Source organism: Lutra lutra, chromosome 1, assembly GCF_902655055.1.
Source record: "Lutra lutra chromosome 1, mLutLut1.2, whole genome shotgun sequence".
NCBI classification, from domain to species: Eukaryota; Metazoa; Chordata; class Mammalia; order Carnivora; family Mustelidae; genus Lutra; species Lutra lutra.
This window is the reverse complement of record NC_062278.1, coordinates 166,412,559-166,421,134: the sequence shown is the minus strand read 5'-3', so window position 1 is coordinate 166,421,134 and position 8,576 is coordinate 166,412,559. Positions and strand designations below refer to the sequence as shown.

At 55.0% G+C, this 8,576-nt stretch overlaps 1 long non-coding RNA gene across 1 annotated transcript; it reads left to right on the top strand.

Moving 5' to 3' along the window:
* Positions 1 to 1,339: 1,339 nt before the first annotated feature.
* On the top strand, positions 1,340 to 3,756 carry LOC125087513 (uncharacterized). Its single transcript, XR_007123451.1, has 3 exons — positions 1,340 to 1,415; positions 1,735 to 1,981; positions 2,173 to 3,756. It is a non-coding gene; the product is annotated as an uncharacterized LOC125087513 (long non-coding RNA).
* Positions 3,757 to 8,576: the final 4,820 nt, after the last annotated feature.

Genomic DNA, 8,576 nt, shown 5'->3' with positions numbered 1-8,576 from the left:
TAGGTTGCCAGGGACTTGTGAACTGCTGCCAGAGCAAACATCACCCACCGCCTGCTTCCTCGGGCCCCTGGACCAAGAAGGGAAGGTGGAAGAGGACAAAGGCACAGAGGCCCCGACTGCGTACTAGAGCTTTGGTAGACACGGTGGCCAAGTTTTGTAGGTTGGGGGCATTACTTTCTTATCTGCAGAAGAGGAAATGGGGACTCAGAGAGGAAAAGGGCCTTGCCCAAGGTCACACAGCCCAAGAAGTGGCACGGGGAGGATTTGAACCCAGGACGCAGTCTCAAATGCCCCTCAAGGCAGCCTTTTCCCTGTTTGGGGTCTGGGGCCAACCTGACCAGGGATGTAGAGGGCAGCAGCCGCCTTTCCATCAGCAGGTAAGGTTAGAAGTCGATGGCCTTGAGCCCTGGATTCACAATGACCGTGGGGCCTGAGTGTCCACACAGTAGCCACCTCCGGGGGGGCTGTGGGGGGGCATGTTCATCATGCCCTGTAACCGAGCTTCTGTCTCAATTTCCCTTGCTGCCTAGAAGACTCGGCCCTGCTGCTCCTCCGTTCCAGCAGACAGTCACGGGGCCCCACCTAGACTAGGGTCTGCCCCACCCAGGATCTGCCTGGCCAGGACCAGCTCCCCCAGCCAAAGCTCTAAATCTCACCTCCCCTTCCCAAGGGCCCCTGCAGCTTGCTTTGCAGCCCTGCCCCATTCTGGGGAACGTGGCCCATCCACACAGCCCAGGAACTGCTCTGCTCAGCCCAGACCCTCTCTGAGTCAGGGCAGGGGGGTGGTGGAGAAGGTGGGAAGGCTGGGGCCGTGGTAGGCCCCCCCCACTCCCACTGCTGCGTATGCACACTCCGCTCATAAAATGGCAATGTCTGTTTCTGCCTCCCATGTGCCAGCAATTCCTGATGCTCAGCGTTGGCCCCTTACCCCACACCCTCTAACACCATGACTCCAGGCCTCTCTCTCCAAGGCCTTGGGTAAGAAAGGCACTCAGAGAACAAGAGCTCCGTCCTCTGGTTTTCGGGTGGAGGTGAGGAATGGAGGGCCTTGGAGCAGCAGGGTCCTCCCCTGGTCACCTAGCACGACCTCCATTAGCAGGGGCCATGCAGGCCAAGGAGCAAGGGGAGCCAAGGGGTGGGTGGGGCTGGGGCTGAGGACAGCTCTGTCTGCAAACAACAGTAAGGGACAGCAGCCAGATGAGTCGGGACAGCTTGTTCCTGTAGCTGGGCCCAAGGGAACCTGGCTGACCATATTTCAGTTACACTGGACCTGACATCCGCTCAGCAGATAGCCCTGTCCCTCTCAGGCCTCCATTTTCACTCCTGCGCAAAGGGTGATGGAACACAGCAATAGCCCGGGGGGGCCCGAGGTTGGCTGTTTCTGGGGCTGAAGGAGCTGGTGGGTCCTCCCAGAGGTCAGGTGACCCACGCTGTGCAGGGCAGGGGGAGGGGGTGGCGCAGATGCCGACAGGGGACCTCACACAGGCTCCCAGCCTCCAGCACAGACACACACACAAGGGCACACTGAGGCTCAGAGATGGGAAATGACAGCCCCGCATCATTGCAGCTGAGAGCCAGAGTCCAGACTAGTAGCCTAGCAGGAGTGACTTACCATCATGACAATTGTGGCCACTCCTTTCTAGAGCATTCGCTACCTGCCAGGCATTGTTCTGAATGCTTTGCGTGAACCCGCTTATTCATTCCTCACAGGCTGATACTATCTCCATTTTACAGACGAGGAACCTGAGACCAGGAAGGCTGTCATTCATCCAAGATCAGGAAACTGCCGTCCAGTTTACTCCAGTGGATGGAGAGGGGAGATGAATTTGGCTCCTCATACGCCCACTGGTGCCTCTCCCCCAAGCCCCCCAGCCTAGCTGCCAGCAGCTCCCTGGAAACTCCCGGCGGAAAAATAATTGTGCTGGCCCAGGGCTGCTGGCGAGACCCGGGAGCTCCCTTCTCTGTGTCCTGCTGATGCCAGGTAACACTCACTGGGAAACCCAGGAAGGGGCTGGAGGGGAGTAGGGAATGGAGAGCACCCGCTCAGTTGTGGGATGGGGGTCCCCACGGATTCAGAGGGGACACTGGAGCCCCACCGTTCCCAGAAGTGGGATAGGGAATTGGGTTCCCAGCCTGGCCTGGCAAAAACGGTTCCTGGCCCTTCCCTCACAGCCCCAAAAGGCACCCACCAATTTCCTCCCAACTGGAATGCAGTGTTTCTGGAGCACCTACTGGGTGCCGACAGGCCCTGGGAGAGCAGATCCTATTCCTTTCCCCGCCTGGTCTGCCGGAGGAGCAGACAACAGGGCAAGCTGCGACAAGAAAGCCACCAGGCCCCAGTCACTGTGCACTGAGCCCCTACGACACGCTGGGAGTTCCCATGCCCACTGGACCCTCCCAGCAACCCCTCGGGTGGCTGTCAGCAGTCCCATTTTCGAGAAGTGGCAACTGAGCCTCCACAGGGGAGAGTGCTGGTCTAGCGTCATCCAGTTAAAAAAGGCAGCCCCAAGACCCCACCCCTGATCATCTGATATCAGAGCCCACCGCCTCTCCTAAACCCTTCCTGGAAAGTCCTGGCATCAGAGCTGTGGGAGTGAGCTTTCCTGGGCAGGGCGGTGTGGGGTCAGGGCCCCCGCTGGAGGTGCAGCCTCCCCCCTGCACTGGGAATAGCAGGGGGCCTGGACCTCACTGGACACCAGCCTTTCTTTTACAATGATGCATTATTTATCTCGCTCAGGCCACACATGTGCGAACTCTCTAGATAATTTTGGTCTGTCCTTTTAAGCAACAACAGTTATAATTTAACCACTTATGAGGAAATGAAGTCTACACAATATCTTCTCTGTGTCCGTAAGAAAAAAATTTACGACCACAAACCTTTTTCAGGCCACAGCACCGTAGGGTAAGAGTCTAGGTAGAGTAAGAGTCTTATTGAGAGGGGAAAGGTTACCTGCACCCACACAAATGGCCTCCACCTGGTATGTTGTTATGCCTGCTTTTAATGGTTGTTCTGTGTCCTCTCTTGTTGTTGGACTCATTTCTAAAAGCACTTAAGGTCTGTTCTGAAGAGTGGAAAATGAGTCTGATGCCTCTTGTTGGTGACTGGAGTGTCCATGATTCTGTTGGGAGCACAGTTTAACAGCAAAGGGAATTCATCAAGAGAATCAACACTACCAAGTACTGCTCAAGTTCAGGAAGCTCTGGGGACTCAAGGACTGAGATCGGGGTCTTGACACAGTGTGGCTTTTAGCCTGTATAGTAGATTTGTGCCAAGTAGAGAAAAGTTCCACTTCCTCGAGACACTTGACTGCCATCTGCTGGGAAATTGTCCTGATAAATACACAAATATATCTTGTTAACTGTGTGAATAACACCCTTTAGAATTATGCACAACTTGTACAGCTGTTCATGGCAGCTCTGCCTTGATGTCACCAGAATTCTCCTTCTCCATCGCGTCGTATGTTTTTCTGCCTTCATTTTGGTCTTCCGTACCTTAGATTGGATTTATCTTTGTGGTCAAAATATGACTGCTCTATAACTCAAGAAACAAGGTCCCTTTCCCAGGCATCCCCCAAAATAAAAAAGTATAGCTAAGGACTCTGGACCATATTGAGTAACCCTGCATCACTAAATCACCTCTGTGATCATGGAGAGGGGATGGGTGTCAGTCAGAGCAGTCAAAGTTACTGCTGCATAACAAGCCACCCAAAACCTCAGTAGCTTAAAGAACAAAGATTTATCTCTTACTCGCACTGAATGTCCATCCCTCTAGTCACCTTGGGCTTTAAGGGACTGAGACTAAAACATGATCCCACCATCACCATGACAAAGGGTCATGAGAATCACCCACTGGCTCAGAAAGCTTCCACCCAGGAGGTCCACAAGCCCCTGAGCTCACAGTTCATAAAACAAGTTCATGGCCACATCCAACTTCAGAGGGTGAGGAAATACAGCCCTGGTCTGGCCTGGAAGGAGGGGCTGGATGAGGAGGATCTGAACTTTCATCACATTCTACCTTCGGAGCAGGGGACCACGACTGTTACAGCCTAGGGAAAGAGGAGCAGGAGCTCCTCAAGGAAGGGATGGGGGTGCCGGCTGCCCCAAACCACTGCCCAGGGTACTCAACCAGCCCAGGACGGGAGGGCCATGTGTCAGCAAGAAGGCACGGAGCAGCTGTCCCCAGCCTCTGGATACTGCAGCCAGCAGGACCCCCAAGGGACCCATGGGGACCAGAAGTCCAGGGAAGAAACACACGTACTCCAGCGCAGGGAGAGGCAGCGCCTGGGCGCCCCTGCCCAGACTCCTCAGAGCTTCTGTAGAGGCAGAGTCTCTATTTGTTTTGCCTCTGGGTTCTTGGGGTAGCCTCAGTGGGTGGACAGGAGCCAGGCGAAAAAGAAAAGCTTACAAACATTCCTTAGAGTCACAGCTCCCATTTTACAGAAGCGAGTGGCACCTGTAGCTGGTCAAGGAACTTTCTCCAATTCATGGAGCTCATCGGAAAACCTGCATTTACCAAGGGACTCCCCCATGCCAGGCCTGTGTTCACGTCTCTGGAGTCCCTGTCTCTGGGTCCATGGATGAGAAAGCACAGACATCAGGGGCACATCGCAAAGCCAGGCAGGCTCGCCTCTGAGGCCTCAGCCCTCTCCGGTTGCCCTCAGGATTTGGAGGGGTTGTCTGAGGTGGGGGGAGGCTGAGAGGAAGGGGCAGTGGGCATTTAAAGGGATGATGGGTCTGGTACACGAACAAGGAACTCTGGGACCAAATGGGCGGCTGCAGGCTGCACTTAAGACACATTCCTAAGCTCCGAAAGGAGAAATAAAAAAGTGTTCCCTTGTCTGTGAGTTGAAGAGACAGCAATATTGTGGTGTAACTAGGACCAGATGGGCTCCAGGAATTTCCAAAGGCCTTTTAGCCTATTAGACAAAATAGCCTCCCAGCCACACACCATAACTCTGTCTGGCCGCCTGGGTATCGGTTACCGAGACGACCAGCAGGCTGAGCGCACTGGCTCCAGGGTCCCAGAAGGGAGTGGGCCTCTGGCCCAGCAGGAACCCCTCCCCCGTTGCCTGTGACACCTTCCCCAGAGCTCCAAGGCCAGGGCACAGTCAGAGTCAGAAAAGGGGCGGGAAGTCGCAGAAACAGCCTAGCCAGAAGGCCCCCTGTTGTGCAAACCCTCCATCACCCCCACCTTCCAGAAGGGGGAAGTCACGCCCCACGGGGCGCCCAAGGGTGGAGCACATGCCGTGTCTCAGCGCCAGGCTCTGGGAAGAACCAGGGAGCATACCCCAGTCAGGAGAAAGACCGTCCCTGCGCCCCCTCTCTTCAGCGGCAAACACCATTGTACGAGGATGAAGCAGTGTAGCACACGCCTGCCGGCTGGGTGCCTGAACTGTGCCATGAACCCGGAAGTGCTGCATTGTGTTGGCTGCCATTACGATGGTCTTTGGAAAGCTCTGGCTGTGAGACCGTCCGGCCTCATTCCCCTCGGAATAGTATTATTAGCTAATAGTAATTGAGCACTTGCTTATGCCAGCGCAGCTTCTGAGGGGAAAGACTCAGGCTCAGGGCAGTGATTTGTCTCATGAAAAGCCCTACGACCTTGGAGTGAAGTGGCCCAGCTGGGAAGCTAATTCCTGCTCTAGCCACCGTGTTACACTGCCTCCCAGGGGCCCAGCTCTGGCATGGAACAAGGCCCCCACGTCTCCAGGTCTCCGGTTTCCTGTCCGTGCAGCAAGGGGTTGGATGGTGAGTCAGGAGGGTCCCTCCCACGCTCTCGTTCTCTGGATCCTCATTCTGTCCTCAAATGACCCGGAAACTATATGCCAACCCCACTTCCATCATCTCACACTGTCCTTGGAGAGGGAGAAGTGAACCTCAGAGAACAGATGCCACTGGTCCTGGGTCACTTTGCTGGCTGGTAGAAGAGGCGGGTTCGAGTCCAAGGCTACCAAGTCCACCGCCTGCGTTCTTTCTCGAGAGACCCCCTTGGCAGAGCTCATGGCTCCTACCTGTCCTGTCAACAGCATCTTAACCCTCACAACAACCAGGGAATGCAGAGAAAAACACGCGGGGGGTGGTAGAGCCCAACCTCTGCCACTTGGCCAGCTGTGGCCTTGGACAAGTGTTGTGTGCCTCTCTGAGCCTTGCTTTCCTAGACTGTAAATGAGGCTCAAGGTCCCTGCCCAGGGAGGCTACTGTGAGCATGAACAGAGAGAGGGGAGAGAGGGGCACGGAGGCTGTGTGGCTTGTGGTGGGAGGGCTTCCCCAGGTCCTCTTCCTGATACTTTCTGTATGTGCTCAACACGGCCCCTCGGTCCCTCCCTCCTGCCACCTCCTATAGGACTGACGGGAGGAAGCCTGGAGGTTGGACTCTGGTTCATTTGCTTGCCGGGGATGTCAGGCTCCTCAATAGACCTCCGTGGGGCTCACATTTCCTACAGTCAAAGTGATGGTGGGGACTGCCTGCACCGGGCTGGGATCTGAGCAGGCCCTTGGAAAGGGACAGCCTTCCCTCTCCTCCACCCCAGTGCGTCCCATCCAGCTGCAGGGGCACGAGGCTGGGCCTCCGTGTGCCATCTGCGCAACCAGTAGGTGGAACAGCTCATCCCAGGGACCCTCCGCTCTGGCTGTGCACATGCCAATTCATAAAGCACGTCTCCGTGCCCGCTTGGTTTTATTTTTAAAAATTCACTTTGTGGGGCACCTGGGTGGCTCAGTGGATTAAGGCCTCTGCCTTCTGCTTGGGTCATGATCCCAGGGTCCTGGGATCGGAGCCCAGCGTAGGGTTCTCTGCTCGGCAGGGAGCCTGCTTCCTTTCCTCTTTCTCAGCCTGATTCTCTGCCTACTTGTGATCTCTGTCAAATGAATAAATAAAATCTTAAAAAAAAAATTTCACTTTGTGCTTGCCTCATTCAAGCTGCAGAAAGCCCAATGTGCGTCCTCCAGCTGAAGAGCATCTCAAGGGCAGGACGTGGATGCTGTTCGTCCTTCCCTCCAGCTCCAGCTCCAGCACACGGCTGCTTACCCACTTACTGCCACACTGCCCGCTGCCTGGCCCTGCCCCCACCATCCATGGGCCAAGGAGGCTGCTTTGCCCCTCCAGGTTCCTGCTCTCATCTGGACACAGGGGTGCTGACATCTGTCTCTCCCCGGATGGCTGGTAAGGGTGTGAGCCAGGGAGGGACTGAGAGGTCCGGGTGGCCTGCAAAACACTACACTCCCCAAGATAGTCTCATTCCAAACCTTGGCCCCAGGTCTGATTTGGGAAAAGGGCACTGGTTTTGCAGTTAGGTGGATTTGGGTCCATTCCCTGGCTTTTCGATTGCCTGCCATGTGATATTCACTCCTCTGGGTCCCTGTCTCTCTTTTTTTTTTTTTTTAATTTGACAAAGAGAAATCACAAGTAGGCAGAGAGGCAGGCAGAGAGAGAGGGGGAAGCAGGCTCCCCGCTGAGCAGAGAGCCCGACGTGGGGCTCGATCCCAGGACCCTGAGATCATGACCTGAGCCGAAGGCAGAGGCTTAACCCGCTGAGCCACCCAGGTGCCCCCCTGTCTCCTCATTTTTAAAACAGCGATCATGATGATGGGTAACCTTTACTGAGTGCTTACTCTGAAAATTAATAAAGGAAAACCTCGCTAGCATGGCCCCAAGAGGCCAGCAGGGGGAGCCCTCACACACCCCACTAGATATCAATTACAGGAAGCCCTGTCATTCAGACCCCAGCAGAAGAACCCTCAAGAGGAAAAACCATCAGTTACAGCTCCCAATAGGAAACGATGCACACTGCATCTCCTACAAGAGACTGACTACCCCAGCAACTCAGCCAGTGGAAAACCGTCCTTAACTCTTAAGTCAAGCGCCCTTAACTCTTGCTTGTCTCCGACTGGGATTTCCTTCAGAACAACCCCTCCCGATTGCCTCCCCTTCTCCATAAAATTTCGTTCTTCTCCTTTATTAAGGACCAGCTTATGGTTTTTGCCATAGCTTGTTTGTCCCAAGTTGCAAATGTCTGCCATTCTCAAATAACCCCCCCTTTTTTTTCACTTTTGCTGGTAAAATAGCGGACTTCTTTTTAAGATCGACAACTCCTTGCTGGACCCTGCTTTAAGCACCTTACTAGCTCATTCAATCCTCATGACAAGCCTAAGAGGGAGGTACTATCTCCCCCATATGCCCCATATGTATTGCAGATACATAAGCTGAGGCGCAGAGAGGACATTTCGCTCGGCTAGCAAGGGGAGAAGGTGAGACTCAAAGCCAGGCTGGTGAGAGATGGGAGCCTAAGCATTAACTGCTGTGCCCTGCAGCCTCAAAACCAATCCCAGGACAGTATCACTCCCAGGGGAGGGCACTGAGCCTCACCATGTTGGCCCTGGGCCCAGAGCAGTGTGTCCCCTGGCAGTGTTGGCTGAGCGAAATAAAACCAACTCAAGTGTGGGCTTCCCAGGAGGAGATCCTGGCCCTAAACCCCAAGCATTTGGCCGAGGAGCCAGGGAGGGTCCTGGAATTCTCCTTCAGATCTGCTGGGGAGTCCTGCTAGGCTGGAAGGGCCCCACCTCTGTTTATACCCAAG